The 13,502-nt window shown below is 34.9% G+C and overlaps 1 long non-coding RNA gene across 2 annotated transcripts in view; it reads right to left on the bottom strand.

Moving 5' to 3' along the window:
* The window catches only part of LOC113445399 (uncharacterized), a 95,157-nt gene extending 83,732 nt beyond the window's left edge, over window positions 1-11,425 (bottom strand). The window contains exon 1 of one of the 2 annotated variants that reach the window (XR_015741512.1): window positions 11,267-11,425. This is a non-coding gene — a long non-coding RNA (uncharacterized LOC113445399). Of the gene's footprint in view, window positions 1-10,952; window positions 11,088-11,266 lie in introns of those variants that run through there. The other variant, XR_015741511.1, reaches the window with a different exon arrangement.
* Window positions 11,426-13,502: the final 2,077 nt, after the last annotated feature.

Raw genomic sequence — 13,502 nt, 5'->3', positions numbered from 1 at the left:
AGTGACAACATTTATAGATGACACAACATGATAGGGATCTGTCAAGAGTCAAGAACAGCAATAGTATTTAAGGGATCAAAGTGATTGGACATAGTGAAAAAGTAGACAAAATTAATTGTTTTTCAACAGCAACTAGCATTTACTCCTTATATTTATCAGAACTTTCTGAGTGACCTCAGGCTATTCATAAACAAGCTTTTGTCAGCAGTGTAAGAAAAACTCAAGCAAGTTACTTCTGTTTGCTCAGCCATTGTAGTCAATACAACTAGAAATAAACTTTAGAGTTACAAGAGATACAGCTATTAGCTGTCATAATGTTATTACGAAATCAATAGTAGTGACCTAAATGCTTTGTTCCTTCTTTTGTGTCTCCTCTCAATAAGATGTCTTAATAGGTAGAATTGCCTGAGGATTTATAAGTGTTCAACCTAGTGGAAAGGAGATAGAAAAATACTGTTGAAAGGGAAGAAAAGGGTACAGGAGACAAACATCCAAACACAGACAAAAATATTTAAATTAATAAAGTCCAATGCTTCCTCAATACATAACTACTGCAGATAATTCCAAAGTAGAGATTAGAAGCAGAGTTCTGTTCTAGGGGAAGTAGCTTTAAGGTTGCTAGAAACCCAGATTGTGATAGGATAGGAAAATGGTATGTAGTGTTTTTATATATAAAAATTGTCTTTATGTTTCATTCCTTAAGGTTCTACATAGTGACCTTATACCCCACTTTTTTGTTTGTTTCCAAATGCCTATTTAGAGGCCTATTTATCATGAATAACAATAGGAGGAAAACAACAGAAATCACAGCATATAACCCATATAGCAGCAACTGATGAAATTGATCTTTCTGTCACCATTTTTAAATTCCTTGCTCTCTGGAACCTTTGTATTCTCTGCATCTTACCTCTTGAGCTATGTTTTAATACTTCTTAAATGGGAGTGTTGATAATTGCCGAAAACAATGTCTCCAAGGGTTGAGTAAAACAACCCTTATTATCTCCTACAATGTAAAGAAACTATGCTCTTGTCCTGTTAATTTGCTGTAAAATGACATTGCCCTTTTGTGCCACAATAGCACCCTGTTGAGTCTTATTTAATTTACCTATTAGAAACCCTACATGGTTCTGAGTAGTGCTGCTCTCTGACCAGTTATTTTTATTCTTGCATACTTGCTTAGAGTTCTCATTATGAAAAACCTTGCATCTGCCCTTTCTGAGATTAGCCTTGATGCTCTCTGCTTAGCACTCTTTTGAATTTCCTGAAAACAATAACACATTTCACTATCTGAATGAGAATATTGTAGCACAGGACAGGGGGAAGCTAGTGAAAGATTCAACATTCAAGACAAATACAAGCTTAAACATAGGATGTAACCAAAACACTCAGCAGAATAATCCCCTGCTTGCAAAGCGCTGATATGATTTCATATTACCTTTAGTGTTTGACTCTTGAGCATTTCTAAATATGTAACTTGTGGAACAAGTGAGAAGTATTTTGTACTAATTATGAAAAAGTAAAATTCAAAAGTAAATATGTGCAGGGTGTCAGGGATCTGGATCTCACTATGATGGAACGTGGTTACAGCCCTTAAGATCAGGAGTATTGTTCAATCAAGATTTCTTATGTAAAATTTTCGTCTTATTTAAGGCAATATGCGTGCTTCCCATGGACATTTCCTATCAATACTCAAAGGAGGGAAGATAGGAATTATGCCTGTCTTCTTCCACGTTGCCTATTTGCAGAATACTGTAGCTTGAAAAGGATGTTTCAGAAATGATATTGAAACAGAGATTATCTGGCTTTCATATACTTTCTCATTATTCTTTGTTTTGGGCTACCTCAAATATGATGATATGATACGATAATCATCTTCTTTTTTTCTTTCCAGAAATCTGACAGTTTTGTTTTTTGACTGACAAAATAAAGACTCGTCAGCTTGCTCAGAACTGGGACTGCTGTCTTTTCTTCCTCAAATTCTACATTTCTCCAAAGTTGAGCTGATTTAAACTGTTTATTTTTCTTAGTAACATGGGGATTTGTTGCTCTCCTTTTCATAATTAGCTTGGGTCTGTATTTCATAGGAACATGCATCAGTTCTTGAATTCACAGATAGATAGATAGACAGACAGACAGACTGTTTTGTCTTCCTTCTGCTCTATCATTATTTGCTTACTTGGTTATTTTGTTATGGGTAAGAAGAATTCATGCAGAAATCTCACTTATTTGAGTGTGTGCCTGTATGTGTAATGCCTGCAGCTGAGTATCTAGTTTTGGAGGGATGTAGGGTTTCACATTGAATAAACTCATAATACCATTTAACCATTTCTTTAAAATGTTGTTTATGGAGCTACATGAACTGCATTTGTAGTTCAGAAAAAACTATAATTGGCACAAACTGAAGACAGCATCATTAGAAAGATCAAGGTGGAAATACACACAAAGAGAAATGTTCTGTGTCCTGTAAGTATGAAAGATTTATTTTTAAAAATAAAACTGTCCTCATTACCTATGGGAAACGGGAAACTGTCCTCATTACCTATGGGAAATGGGGCATGGAGCAATTCTCAAAGTAGCTTATAAATTGTGACATTGCATAACGTTTACTGAAAAAAACCAGTCAAAGTCAGAGGTAAGTGGGAAAATTGTGTTTCTAATTAATCCAGAGAGCTTGTCACAAAAAATCCATTCCCCAAATGAGAAAACAATCAGGTTAACTAGCTACAAATTGCATGTTAGCAGTTGCTTTAAAAGCCACCAGAGATAGAAGAGGACTTGCTATTTTCTGTGCTGATAAATGAATTGTAGCAACTCGAGTAATGGTGGTATGTATTCTTAAAGATTCCTTGGGTGCATTGAATTTGCATTTCTGCTTTAATAACGTATGTCTGGGTCATCTGGCCCAGAAAGCAATGTTTGTATTTTGTTTTAACAATTCCATAACAAGGTAGAGTGGAAAACTCCAGAGGATAGCTATAATAGCTTTATTGCTTTTTTCATTATTAAGACCTCTTAGTATAATTGTTTTTAAAATTATAATACAAGCTTGTCTGGACTTTGGGTATAAGCATTGATTTATGCTGTCCATGAATTCATTTCTGCTCTGTTTCACACTGTGTTAATTTTCATTAAGTTCATTATGCCTGAGACCTCTTAAGGGATTTATTTAAAATTCATCTCTTGATTCAATATATCTTGTATACTTTTCTGCAGAAATGTATCTCCTTTTTTTGTACCTAGGATAACAAGATTGGAGTAATAGTAGTAACACTATTCCTAAGCGTGCCACATTAAATGCATTAGCAATATTAGTATGTTGCTGTAATTATTTTTTGATGCATATAAAATATCCAGGAATTGCTGAGGTGAGGATAGATTTAACATCGACAGGCTAGTGAAATAAATCTTGATAAGATAGTGCTCATATGATATGCTTCTTTAAATAATACGCAGCATTAGATGAATTTGCAAATAAGAAGTCAATACAATTTTAAAGGATTTAGTGAGTTGTTTCATCAGAGACTGCAGCATGCAGATATTTAATTTAAAAAGCAGCAGTTTTCAGTTGACATAAAGCTCTCCCAAAACCCATTATATATCATTGTAGCTGTAATAGTCATCATTACAGAGAGCAAATAGCCTAGTACATATCTATCATATTGGATACAGAGTACATTGTTATTGTTGGCTGTTGCTGTGATATTGATTATTAACTGGGAAACTATACATTAGATTTTTTATTAACCTGATAACAATGCTCTATGCTGTCTTTTTATTCTGATATAAAAAAGATTGTTAAAGCAGAGTTATCTCCTGCAATTACAAATTAATAGATCCAATATGTTTTCCAAAGAAAGGTGGATCATATTTAGCAGCATCTTAATTACTACAAGGCTCTTAGTTTCTAGAAGAGTAATTGTGTATCATATCTTTGACATGCCGTACACGGTGCATGCAAAAGATGGGAGGACAAGCCAAGAAACCATTCTAAATAGCTACTGCAATACCAAATAGGTGATGCTAGAACTAAATGGTCAGTTTCAATTTCAGGTAGCATCTTGTGTGTTTTTATCAAAGGGTAACAGAAGACTCAGTGACTTGGTTGCCTTGGTTGCCTTGGTTGCCTCTCTTAGGGAATAATAACTGGGATGGTTGCATTATTCTCAAAAAACGTATTCTATGCAACATTAGGTTGGATGCATAATATGTTGCCCTTTTATTAAAATCAGTGACATCAATAGATTAGGTATGATAAATGTTAGTCTCATCAATTTCAATTGATGAGACTCTTTGACTGTGGTCAAGTATGGATCCACTCCATATGTAGATGTTTTGGATATGGAGTCACTGAATTTTATGTAAAAAAATATATTTTGATTTAAGGACAAATAGAAATGCACAGAAGTGATGTCAGCTATATTTGACTATGCCAAGAACATATATTGTTATATAGTGTGTATTTTTTGACTGATAGAATCATAAAGTTATTTTCTTCTGCAATGTTGTCCCTAAACATTTGTCTGATTGCCTGGGAGTAAGCTTTGAAAAACAAAATAACTTTGGTGTTCAGAAAAGTGATTTTTTTTTGTTTTTCTTTAGGTTTTCACCTTTAAGATTATATTATGTGTCATGTTGTTATGGAATTAATTCAATAAATAATGCTGTATACAGAATAAACGCTACTATATAATCAATAGTCATCTTTAAAATATTCACATGTGGATTAAGACTAGTTGGAAGTTAGAACCATAGAATGAATTCTAGCTATGTTTCTCTGCTTATCAGAGGGAGGAAAAAGCTTAGACTAGAGAAATGAAATCCCAAGTGTGTAAATTACAAAAAACTTAATTGCATCTTTTTTGGTATAGAGAATGTTGCTGGAAGAAATGTTCATTTTATCTTTCATAATAATAGAACTTTTAATAACAGTTAATGATAAATTTATCAGAGTAGACGAGAGGAAATATCCCTCGTCCAGTGTATAGTTAAACTTTTACAAGATGTAGTGATGGCCACCAAATTAAAACATACTTAATGGAGGATTGGAAAAATTTATGGAGAATGATGATTATCAATCCAAAGGTTATATAGGAAAGACACCACTGATGATTAGTCTTTGAAAATCAGAAATGGGAGTTCTCTCACAGAAATCTTTTTTGTCAGTAAGAAACAGGATATGAGCAAACCTAACTCAACCTTAAAAAATAAAGTGTTCTCAAAGTGTAAATTCAATAAAATTGCTATCAAGTAAGCATGGAATATCAATATGTACTGCTGAATTATTGAGTCTGTCATCTGCACCTCTATAACTGTCTGGTTTGGTTCTGCAACCCAATAAGACAGACACAGATTCCAGAGAGTAATTAGGACTGCAGAAAAAACAATTACTACCAATCTGCCTTCAATCGAGGACCTGTATACTGTACGAGTCAAAAAGAGGGCTGTGAAAATATTTACAGACCCCCTCACATCCTGGACATAAACTGTTTCAATTCCTACCCTCAAAATGATGTTATAGAGCACTGCACACCAGAACAACTAGACACAAAAACTGTTTTTTCCTGAACGCCATCACTCTGTTAAACTAATAATTCTCTCAACACTGTTCAACTATTTATAAAGTCTGCACTACTATTACTATTAATCTTCTTATCACTCCTTATTGCACATCCCCCCCCCACTTGTAACTACATGACTGTAACTTTGTCGCTTGTATCCTTACAATTTATATTGATTGTTTCCTAGTATGATTTGATTGCTTATTGTACCCTATAATTATTATTAAGTGTTGTACCTGATGATTCTTTATGAAAGTATCTTTTCTTTTATGTACACTGAAAGCATTTGCACCAAGACAAATTCCTTGTGTGTCCAATCACACTTGACCAATAAAAAATTCTATTCTATTCTATTCTATTCTAATCTATTCTATTCTATTCTATCCTATTCTATTCTATCTCTACCCTCTACAGACGTTAAAATCGAGGACACTGGGTGCATGGAGGTTTCACTTCAATCTTAGTTCAGATTCTTCTCAATTTTTGTTTTGGAAGATGTTGAAAGGTTGTTGTGGTGATCACTAGAGAGAGAGGGGTGCACAATGAATTCTAGATGGATGTCAGATAGGAGCTATTGATGTGAGCTCTTAATAAAGTAATATATGTTTTCTGTTTCACTATCTTTAATACAATTTTTCTTTTCTTTAACGTGCATACATCACTGTAGGATTTTTATTGCCACTTTACCCTTGTATATTATAAATTTCAAAATAGTCTTGTTGTGATAAATTGTTGAGTCTTCCTAGAGTAGCTGATGGTGATATTGACTTTCAAAAGAATCTTGTTGCCATTGTTAAGTGCAAGCAGTCTTTCTTTTTTACTTGTCTCTCCAGAAAACTCAGTGGTATACTAATGAAAACGTGCAGTCTTCTTCCTGGGATTTTGGCTAATATGCCTGAAATCTGCTTGCAGCACTTGAAGCAAGAATGTTGTGCTCCTGTGTTCCCAAGTGTAGACAAGATTAACCAGAGTAGAATACTTGAAGCACAACCTTCTTTGGATGTAGGATGGACTTTATTGGAATTATATATTAATTTCTTGTTATCATGTGGTAGAATTTGTACTTCCTCAGTGAAAATTATCAACAGACGTTATTTTGTAATTCTTATAAGTGTACATAACTGGAGGCTTTAGACATTTAGACATTCAAACACAGATTTCGAAGTTTCTATGTGTCTTTAAATAAGCTATATACATGGAGAGTAATCATACTGATTATGTGCCATCAAGTCATTAACAACCACTCAGACTATCTCCTGGATGATCTATCCTGACCTGGTATGTCAGGTCTCCCAAAAGTACACATATTGCTGCTATAATCAAATCCATTTATCTTGTTGCTAGTTGTCCTCTTTTCTTTCCTCCCACATTTTCAAGCATTATGGATCTCAAAGGAACATGTGCATAATGTGTCCAAAAATGATAATTTGAACCTGGACATTTGTGCCTCAACTAAGAACTCTAGATTGATTTGATCAGTGATACAGTTGGGGTTTTGGGGGGAGGGCAAGGCTACCTATGATATTTTCAGATATGTCTCTCAACTTTTATTAACTTGCTTCTTCAAAGTTTATGTTCCTTCTTGGTAAGAATTCAGAAAGGCAGGGTGAAGAGAGAAAAGAAATTAATTTCTGGTTAATTTCATAAGCTGTAAGCCATAATCATCACAATTATGACAAATCATGGCTTGAACTATCTTGCTTTGCATGTAATGAGTCTATCTCATATATTAATTTCACCTTTTAAGTTGCATTACTGAAATAAATGAACTTTTGCACGATATTCTAATTTTTCGAGTTTCACCTGTATTTGTTCATTCTCTAAGAGTAAACTTTAACATTGGAGAAATAGCTATGGTATTTTATTCAAGTAACTATCTTGAGTATTTGCATCTATGCTGAGTGCTTAGGATGGACCATCTAACAGCCTTCCTACTAAAGTTAGAAAAGTGGTAATAGAATTGGTGTTCTGGGAGACTACATCTTTGCCTTAGTTGGATCAGCTCAAGACTTCATCATAATTCCCTTGATCAGCCACAAATTGTCACTAGCTTACCAAATATGAGAAATCACACTGGATTTGATTTTTCTACTGGCTAGAGGAATGGAGATCTAAAAGTGAAGGATTACTATCTTCTTATCAGATAAATTCCTATTGAGACTTAAGTTTACAATGGGAGATTTAAGCTTACAACCCTCTGCAAAGATTGAGGGAATCTACTACAATAGTGTGTCTCTGTAAGCTGGATGGTTCAGACAACTGGAGATTTTTTCTTTCCAGTTAGTATAGTTGTCAATCTCATCAGTGAGTTGGCTTTCTGGTGGACTTAAAGAAGTAACTAAAGCCATTCACACAATAGCTTCTGGACATTTTCTGGAAATCAGTTCCTTGTTACACATTTTTTTTAATGGAGAGCAATATAGCATCCAGGAAATAACTAAAAGGACCTTAGAGGAAAATTGAATCTGATCAAACACTTATGCTCATTATCATGTCTACGTGAGAGCAAAAAAAGTATTTTTGTTTCACCATGGACCCTTTCAATATCACCCAGTAAATTCTTTAAGCAGTTTGTGATCTCTAATCTGGTTATAGTTCCTACAGAACCCACCTTTTATAATAACTTAACTAGAGACCTGATGGTAAAGCCAATAATTTTTATTCACTTATTTATTAAATTTCTACCCTGTCCATTTCACTGATATGGTGATCCTGGGTGGCTAACAATAGAATAAAAAGTAAAAAATATTCTACCAAAATGTTACTGATACATATATATGTGTCACTAACATTTTGGTAGATGAATATTTGGTATTAAAACTATTGTGGAAAGGACATTTTGGATCTGCAGTATGAAGACTTGAAACCTAATCTACTAGACATATATTAGAGTCAAGTATTGAGGCAACTGGAAATAAGAAAAGGACAAGGTTTGCAAATCCTTATATGCAATCTTTTTGCAAAAATGATTTTGTTGGTTTTGTGAGTTAGAAAATTAGTCCTCTGGGGCATGATATACCACTTCATGAAGTCCATAGGTATCCTGCCATTTAATTAAATGAGAAATAAACTTGTTCCCAAGACCAGCAAAAGGTCTGCATCCCAGTGGTATTTAATAGCTCTTTACGTTTAATCAGAATCTTCTGCGTAGTCAAATAATGACTGCAAAGGTTACTAAACGTGCTGAGTTTGGGTTCTGGAATTGTGATGCCAATGGTGTCCACAGAATTTTATGGACCAGAATTAATGAATTTTCAGATAGTCATCAGTTCATGCCGTTAGAGTTCATCACATCCATAATGTGCCAAACCACACTTCTATAGACAATGATCACACACTGCAAATTCATGGGGTGATTTTAGACAATAAAGCATAAACAGGTACCATTTGAACTACAGCATATGAACAGCAACTCTCTGTGTATCACTATATGAAATCCTATTTTAGAATCACTTAAAGAAGCTATTAACTGTTTATGGGTATATACCTGCTGCTTTACAAGTATGTCACTATAGTTACATTTATGAAAGCATGGGGTTTTGGGGGGGGCAACATTATTTTAACAAACTTCTTTGATCTTAACTTTTAAAAATTAAAGCTCAGGTTGACAGAAATTGCTTCCAAAAACAAAAAGTCACCCATGTCAAGGAAGAAAGAGCACACCATTTTTACACTTTATTAGGCAAGTTCTCTATTTGTCTTGCCTTAAAAAAAAAGTCTTCTAGAGTATTCTTTGCCTACTGAAATTCATTTTCAGCAATTACTTTCTGCAAATGTTGAAAAGATCAGCAGCAAATACACATGAATATTATGTTATACTGCAGTGGGAAAAAAATATCGAAAGCTAACTTGCATCAGATAAAATTATTTTGTACTCTTACCATAATTATAAAATACTTATCACAGATTGGAAGTGAGGATATTGTGAAAACTCTACCTCTTAATCAACACTAACAACTAACTAAAAGAACAATAGATATTGTGACTGCAAAGACTGGTGGACACTGGAACATGGAAAGAAGGATGATTGGATCATCCTTATAATCCAAAATCAAATTTTGGATTTGTATATGGGACTCTCTACATACAAACCAAACCATTGCTAAATCATGTCCCAAACATTATAATATTTGAATATATTTTATCCTGGATTTCAGGGCCACATAAGAGATCCCTAATACTATGTATCATTATTTAATGTACACTTATTTCAGTTAGTAGTCACAATAATTTTGTTTCCTTCTTGTAAAAATCAATTTTTAAAAAAATGTTAAAAAGATAAGTGTAATAAGGAAAAGAGTTGATGTTAACTCTACAGAAAATTTCATCCATAGTAGAGGCTTCAACAAGAAAAGCAAACTTGTTGGGGTAGCTTGCATCCATGGTGGAATCTGCACAGGATATGTAGAGCACTCTATAAATGAATACATTGTTCTGCAGCCTAATTGTATGCTAATAGAGTTGTGTATACTAAAGTGATAATCTGAAATTAGTTTATTAAAGAAACTACTTCAGTATGGGGATGATATTGTAATGGCTAAAAATACAACTTGTGTTTTATGGTATAATATTCTGACTCAGCTGTAATTTTCAGTGGCTGCATCAGAAACAGACAATTTTAATAACCCAACCTGAAGTTTATCAAACTCTGTACTTTAAACAGGTATGCAACTGAATGATCAGTTGGAGCTCATAAAAGCCACAGTCTCCATGGCACTATGGGTTCATAGTTATTTAGTACCAATGATGGATCCAGGAGAAATTTGATGGAAGTTGCTAATGTTTGTTTGTGTAATGAATACATATGCCAGGACTTCCAATGCTTCTGCCAGTTTATAAAAAGACATATATAATAAACTTGTTTAATACCTCTAAATTTGACTCTAAAACTTACCAAAAGAAACTTCAAAAAACTTTAAAACTCTAAAAGACTTGAGTTAATGGGAAAGATTCTAATCCTGTTCTTGACTTGTGTCAGAATTAAAGGCATTTTTCCCCACAGTATGATCTTTAATATAAAAAAGCAGAATTTACTCTTAATGTTATCCATGGCAGAAGCTGCAAAGACTAAAAACCTAAATTCAAGACCTAAGTTCTGGAAGGCTGTACAGAATGGGAAGACTTGCAGGAAATACCAGCATGCATTTCTTTATTTTAGCATATTTATGGTCCATCCCAATCTGAAAGAATTCTGAATAATATGCAGCATGAAACAAAGGAAAAAAACCCTCAGAATAGAATTAAAGGCAAACATAAACATAGAAAGCAATGATAAAAAACAATAACAGTAAGCTCTACACTGACTTTAGAAAATTAGGTATTAAAAATATTTTTCAGAATACAGAGTAAGGCTATTACTGAAAAGCTTTTCTTTTTCCTCAGTGTCCTACAAACCTCATTTAGGGAATTTTCAGCAGGTTTAATCTTGATCACAGGACCAGTTGGGTAGATTCAATTCTGACAAAGGATTGCTTGCTGCATATTGCTGCTACACAATTTAGAGTTTTAAACATAATGACCTGTTCTGTCTCCCCTTCCCCTTCCCGCAAAAGGTAAGGGGTTATACACACACACACAAACACCGACAGGCAAGCTGGCTCGAACTTTGCAGAGCAAATCCACTGTAACTGATAACATTCTTGGCTTCCCACTACATCCTGCCTGCCAAATCCGAGCTGGCAGTAATTGTAAATCAAAGTCTTACTCACAGAGAGGGAAATGGGTCTTTTACTTCACAAAGCACAAGGCAATCCACAAAACAATCATTCTTCCAACATAGTCACGAATAAAGTCTAAAGCAAGTTAAACTTTGTCCCGTACAAAGTTTAAGGAGAAAGCACACCCACTTTTATCCCCTGTGGGGTGTGGCTCAGTGACTTAGATCACTATCTGACCCTCCTGCACTTCCTATGTTGCTGCTCACACTTCTCCCTACAACGCTGCTTGGGGTCGAGCCAAGACTCCTCCTCCTCACTCCCTGTCAGGGGCTGCTCTGCCATGCCCTCCTCCTGATTCATCCCAGACTGTTCCTCTCGGTTGCCTGATGGAACCTGAGGCATTACCAGGAAGGAAGGCATTGGCAGGGAGGAAGGTCCTGAGGAGGAAGGCATTGCCAGGTCCTCTTCCTCTGACAGCATAGGCTCAGGAGTCGGGGCCACAACAATGGCCAATACTTGAAGTTGGTCTACTGGCAATCAATATAGCAACTTCGGTTTAGGTATAATTTTATATTGACAGGACAGGACAGTCTTCACAATAATCCTGATCCTACATTTTGTACCAACCAGAGCTTCTGGATTTCTGCCTGAAGCAGTCCGATGTAGGATATGTTAAGGTAGGGATGTAAAACTCAAGGCAGCTCACGGGTTCTTAGATATGACCCATGGGGCCACTCTGGAAACAGTGAAGGAACAGCTCATTGTGCCTCTGCCAGAGAAAACAGAGCTTAGGAGGGTTAGGGTTAGGGCAGGTGCATTTTTCACTGGCATAGGACTACAGGAGGCTGGTGTTCCCAAAACAGGGCCCAGGGGGACTGTGCACGGCCCTCCTGAGTTCTGTTTTCATTGGTAGAGGGCTACAGGAACAAGATTATAATGAGAGGGACGGTCTTGGGGAAGTCCTGCCTTAGCACTTAGCCACCACAGGTTCCCCTGACATAAGTGATGTCGAGCTGGCCATGCCCACCCCAACTCCTCAAAGTCAAATATAGGGCCTGATATGGCCTTCAATAAAATTGAGTTTGACATTCCCTGCATTAAGGTGTTCAATTAAATGGTGAACAAGACCCCTTCCACTGATTTACCATATCACTGAAAGGTCTTTTATGGAGCTCCTGAACAAGAAAAGTTACCTTAATTTATGTACATATTAACAATAATTAGGATGAATCTATTTCTGCTTCATAGTTTACACATACAGTCAATTTTTATATGAAGAAGAATTGGCCCTTTACTAAATAGATTTCAGTTTAAAATCTTTCAAGGTGGCACTTTTCTATGCATTATATTTAATTTTAAGAATCAAACATCTAATTTTATTTAAATATTTACACACCCTATGTATAATTTCAGAGGACTTTGAATAATTTATTCACTTTAATAGCGTCTTAGGAAAGTTTCTATTCTTTGTAGTTCATGTTTTGTCTGCTGGTATTAGCAACAACAAACTGGCTGGTACGAGTCATATGAAATGGCCCACTCATAATTGCTTTGTTCTTGTTTCAGACACTGGCTTTAATACTTTACCCTAATATTCTGTACTACATGTTACAACACCAGCAATCTTTGTGTCAGTAAATGTCAGACATTTTCCTCCTAAGCTTCCATTTTCCATTCTCAGTAAATATTCCCCTTCAGGGATTATCCTTTTCCATTCATTATAAATCATGAAATAAGTACCCTGTGGTGTCATGTTAACTAAATGGTTATAGATGTATCATCAAGTGATATATGATTTATGATAAGACATAGTCCTGATGGTAAATATCCTTTAAGCATTTCCTTATACTCACTGCTTTCCTATTCGTAAATCTAAGCATTCAGAAAAAAGCATAAATCAATACTACAAACACAAAATGCAGCTTGAAATATTGAATATTTATTCCATAAATAATCAAGCCAAGCTCCTGTCTTATTTTTGTCCATTGTTATCAGAGACAAAGGGTTTTTATCTTACATGATCTTAAAATTTCAATGTATCTGATAGCTACAAAAGCTGGATACTATGGAAGAATACAATCAAGTACATTTTTCTAATTGACGTTCCTACTTTGGTTCTGCATTAGATATACTTGCAAATGTCTATTCTAGCATGCATAGTGGATAGGAAATGAGGCTTCTCACAGAAAAGAAATAATGGAAACTGAATAATAGACTGCCTGCACTTGTTACAGATACATTAGAATTTTAATAGTTAATTCAGGACATCTTTAGACATCATTTATTT

This window comes from Pseudonaja textilis, chromosome 2 (assembly GCF_049901715.1).
Source record: "Pseudonaja textilis isolate UNSWEBS1 chromosome 2, rPseTex1.2, whole genome shotgun sequence".
Classification (NCBI taxonomy): domain Eukaryota; kingdom Metazoa; phylum Chordata; class Lepidosauria; order Squamata; family Elapidae; genus Pseudonaja; species Pseudonaja textilis.
Note: the sequence above shows the minus strand (reverse complement) of the source record. Positions and strands in the feature narration are given on the sequence as shown.